Raw genomic sequence first — 5169 nt, 5'->3', positions numbered from 1 at the left:
ACCAACCTGGCTCTGTTTTTGTTCCTCTACGACGACAAATTTCGTGAATGTTTTCGTGAATGATAGGAAAACCCCCTTGGATGCTTTGGTACTTGGATGGATTTGATTGAATCTAACCGAGAATTAACTCTGTAGACAGAGAGTTAAAACCAGGAATAATGAGCAGCGGGGAAACCCCAATAGATTTGAACTCCATCTCCGTAACCACTCGGCCACGACAACTGACCCTATGGACAGGTTAATGTTGCTGGCATATAAGATGGCTGCAGCAGAGAAGGCGGGCTTTCGGCCCATCTTTTCCGTGCTGGCTGTCTGGAAGAACAACTCAACTACTTCCACTGCCCTACTTTCTCACACAAGCAATTGATATTTTTATTGCCTCTCCTCCTTCTCCCAGTTAAAATTAAACCAAATACACGCCCGCATTCACTTTGAGCTGGCACTTTGTCGTCAGAAGAGAGCATTCAAAGTGACCCAAAGGTGAACCACCTATAACTTTGGCAGCGGTTCCACAAATAATGCAACCTGAATCCAGCGCCTGAGGCCGTTCGGCCAGGCTACCTCTCTCAACCTGCTGTTTTTCGTCGCCTTGATGGTGTTTCCACTGAACACTAAACATTAAAAACATCGAAAAAGGAACAGGAATTAGCCATAAGCCCCCTCGAGCCTCCGCTACCGCGTAATAAGTTCATGTCAGATCCCCAAACTCAGCACTAATTTCCCATCTGATCCCGATAGCCCTTCATTCACTTAAAGTCCAAACATTTATCCATCTCAGCCTTAACTATACTCATCGACTGAGGATCCACAGAGTTCCAGGCTACAGAATTCCAAAGATTCACTCTTTGAGTGAAGAAATGTCTCCTCACCTCAGTCCTAAATGGGTAACACATTATCCGGAGAATGTGAGCCCAGTTCTAGACCCTCCAGCCAGAGGAAAACAGCCTCTCAGCATGTTCACTGTCACTCAGGAATCAATCCAGTGAATCTTGGTTGCACACAGACAGCAAGTGAATGGAGGGAACAAAGAGCACAGAAGTGAACAGAGATAGAGACACAGGCAGAGAGACTGAGAGAGTGAAAGAGAGCGAGGCAGATATACAGGGACAAAAAGCGGCAGACAGAGGGAGAGAGAGTGGTAGACACTGAAAGGGACAGATACACTTCACCATTCCACGTGATCGTTAACTTAGATTGACAGACAGAAAGAGAGAAATAAATTTACATTTAATACATTTAAACGGAGTCTTTCACCAACTCAGGACAACGGGAGGCCCTTTAGAGCCAATGAAATCTTTTTTGAAATGTAGTCACTGTTGTAATCTAAAAGCAGAGAGAGTTTGATAAAAATGCTGATTCAGTAGATGAGAAAATTCGATCTGAAGAAATCCATCACAATGTAGAATCTTTCTTTCTATCTCCCTAAGCATTTCATGGTTTGTTTGATGCCGATTCAGCAGATGTAAATCTGCAGCTGAGTGAATCAATTTCAACTCGAATCTCTGGTGAAACAGGGACAAAGCATCCCATTTCTATCAGGCCATATCTCAGCCTTCTCTTTTCTAGAGAAAAGAGCTTCAGGCTGTTCAGCCTTTCCTGGTGATAAGAACCTATCCGTTCCTGCAACATTTGTGAATCAACTTTTATTTTCCTGTTCCTCCCACACCCGACAGCAGTAGAAACAGTTCCTAATGTACGAGTGATTTCAGTTTGGACTATTTGTATTTAAAAGTTCATTCTCTCGATGTGTCCATTGCCTTAGCCACTCAACCACCAGGACTCGGTGTCTGTCTGTTTAAATGTTGCTCTGTGACAATTTTGATCATCCTCCACTTTGTACCAAACCGACCCTCAGAAGCTGAAAAGTCCTCATTCAAAAAAAAGAAAAAAAACTCCTCTTGTATATTTTAAAACTGCTCTTTTTATTCTCTGTACCACCTTAATATGAAGCCACACAACTAACGTGAATAATGTTTGGATGGTGAAATGGGGAACTGAACCGCATTGACACACACACAGGCATATACACCGAGAGTGACAGAGAGCAAGGGGTTGTCTCTAAGGCGAGGCAAACACCCAGAAAGCAAGCCTGACACCAACCTGGCTCTGTTTTTGTTCCATTTCTAGCTGTAACTTTTGTGAACGCTTGCAGACGAATGGAAATTAGAGAACGCTTGGGGTTTTGGATCGTTTTTTATTCAACTTAATCGACATTTAATTGTGCAGGCACACTCTAAAATTCAGGAATGATAAGAAGAGTATTTGTCAGGATTCCAGCCCACCTGTGGAGACCCTAATAGATTCAAAACCTGTTGCCTTAACAACTCAGTCGCGAATCCAAGCCCCAGATTTGCATGTATGTAGTTTGTATAAAATCATAGACGGCTACATCAGACGGTCATTCAGCCTATCGTTCACATGCCGACTCTCTGGAAGAGCAACTCACCGACTGCAATTCCACACCCCGCCTTTTTCCTACAGCAACTCATATTTATATTGTCTGTCCTCATTCTCCCGATCAAAATAAAACACCGCACACTCCGCTGGGTTTAATGTGAGTTGGGATCTGTTGGTTCAAATGGGACAGCTGCATATCCTAAAAGGAAGATAATTTGTACGTTTAGCAACGGTGGGATTCGAACCTACGTTTCTGCAGAGATGGCAGTCTTAATCCAGCATCTTAGACCACTAAGCCGCCATCACGTCACAAAGGGTTAGTCATAATTTCCTTCACTGGTATTTCCAACGAAAAGAACAGAAGCAAAGGAGTCGGGGGAGGTCATTGGGATACTCGAACCAGCTCCGCCAGTTAATCAGGTCATCCTGCACTTTGTAACAAACAGAAACCATCTCCACTGCTAAGTTCCTTCTTCAATGTTTCATTATTTCGATGTTTCAAATGATGTTTCTTTTTTCCTTTGTGACTCTGCGTGTTTACTCAATGAAATGTTGATAATAGATAATGAGATTGTATATGTTGACTCAGAAAAATGAGGCGATGTTTGGTCAGGGTAAATATTTTTTGATAATTCGATTTGACATCAACGATTTCAAAAAATTTGAAAACTGTCAAAGGTTTCAGACTCCAACTCTTCATGTCATTGGGTCAGGAAAACTTTGTTAACTTTCATACATTGTGCATGGACACAGCAGAAGGCCCTGCACCTCTTTCAATGTTGTTTTTTTCTTAACGCAGAGTTTTAAAAAGGGAATTGGACAATGACTTGAAAGGGAGAAAAAGATCAGAGTTATGGAAAGAGACAAAGAAATTGAGATTAACTAGAAAGCTCGTTGAACAAAACTGACAGAGAAATGATTGTCCGATAGACCTCTTATAGAGCTGTGCCATTTGATGATGATATTGTTGATCAGTCTGTCTCCAGCATTCCTAATGAGAACAGCCGAATTCCATTTCTTCAAAACAAAGACCCAAAGTGTTGCTGCATGACGTCACCGCTTTCCATTTGAGTGAAGCTCATTGAGCCTTTGCGCTGTTTCCTGTTTCTGTGGTGCAGTGATTTTCATGCTTGTCTAACACATGAAAAATTTTCTGGTTCAAAACTGGGCAAAGCCATTATCAAAATCTGTGGGTTACAGCCACGTGACCTGGTCAATGTTTATCCCTCAACCAACTGCACATGGTCTACTCATTGTGACGTCCCTGGTTTTGGCTGTTTCCTGAGCGGTGATTGGCTGCCGTGTTCCCTACATTACAACAATGGCTCCACTTCAATAAAAACAAAACTGCGGAAATCTGGAAAGGAAAGCAGAAAATGCAGGAAAACTCAGCCAGTCTGACAGCATCTGTGGAGGGAGAAACCTGCTGAGTTTTTCCAACATTTTATGTTCTCATTTCAAAAAAGTACTTAATTGGCTGGAAAGTGTTTTGAGACATCCACCGGTCGGGAAAATGGCGATACAAATGCAAGTCTGTCCTTCTTTAATTATCTAAAATCCCAGTCCTCTGGTTACTGACCCCCGTCAGTGGAAACAGTTTCTCCCCTTCTGCTCAATCAAACCGCCCCGTCCCAGTTGCTCCCACCCCCATCACTTTGAGCAGCTCCGTGAAATCTCCGTTTAACCTTCTTTGCTCCATAGAGGACAATCCCGGTCTCTATAAAATCTCCATTAACTAAATTTCCTCATCCCTGGACATGATGCAAGGCGGAAGATTGAGACGAGATTTTGGAATATATTGTCAGTTGGCAGGTGGGAAAATGGAGAAGGAACCAAAATAGAAATCTCAGTCTCCAGCTTTGTGAAGCTTCAGATATTCTTTGGGAACCGGAATCAGGGGAGAATGAAGGGTGAACTGTCCGACTGACCAGAGACAGTCAAGGCACCTTTTCCTTCTTTAAGACGCTGGAACACTGACTCTACGTTATCAGTGAAATTAGCTGATCTGAGACATTGAAAGGATTCTCGTTACTGCAGCTCAGGAATTCAAACTTAATATCGGCTTTGGGACAATCAGAATACTTGGTAACAGACAAGACAGCGAAGGGCTCGAAGGGAGACGGCACCGGTTGTAGGAGAGCTGGTTCCCGGTGACATGGATGTGTCTGCATGTGGGTGGGATCAGCCTGTATCCATGTATCCACCATGAATGTCCTAACCTTTATTTTGGAAGAGTAAAACTGATAGAGAACAATTGTCATTCCTGTAGCTGCAATCTGAAACTTTAACTCGATGACACCCTGGCTAGAGGTTGCATCGGTCTCTGTGGCGCAATTGGTTACCGCGTTCGGCTATTAACCGAAAGTTTGGTAGTTCGAGACCACCCAGGGACGAAACTTCCCCTTTTTTTCAGCATTCATTGTCACTCAGTTCCCGGTTGTCATTGGCTACTTGAGCTGAATGTCAAGACCCCGGAAATGTTGCCGGCTCCACTGTTATCCAGTGAGCTCCCAAGTAAGCGGCTTTTTTTCGAATATTCATTTCAAATATAATGAGAAAACATTTAGACCTACCATGCACTGATACCCAACACACTGGAAATTTATGAAGTTATTGGATTCAAACAAACCCATCAATTCTTCCCTCTTCCTCAGCTCCACAGTGAGTGAGACAGGGAAAAGCAGAAAAGCAGCAATATTCCGGCCCCGCACTCTCCAATCACCTGCTGCCAACAGAAAGCGGCGACTGCAGCTTCAATCAGCGGGTTACTGC

General features: G+C 43.3%; 1 non-coding gene across 1 annotated transcript; it reads left to right on the top strand.

Annotated features, from left to right (window-relative positions):
• Positions 1-4716: 4716 nt before the first annotated feature.
• On the top strand, positions 4717-4790 carry trnan-auu (transfer RNA asparagine (anticodon AUU)). Its single transcript has one exon. It is a non-coding gene; the product is annotated as a tRNA-Asn (tRNA).
• Positions 4791-5169: the final 379 nt, after the last annotated feature.

The sequence above is a fragment of the Cetorhinus maximus genome, unplaced genomic scaffold (assembly GCF_964194155.1).
Source record: "Cetorhinus maximus unplaced genomic scaffold, sCetMax3.hap1.1 HAP1_SCAFFOLD_745, whole genome shotgun sequence".
Taxonomy (NCBI): domain Eukaryota; kingdom Metazoa; phylum Chordata; class Chondrichthyes; order Lamniformes; family Cetorhinidae; genus Cetorhinus; species Cetorhinus maximus.
This window is presented reverse-complemented; position numbering and strand designations above follow the sequence as displayed.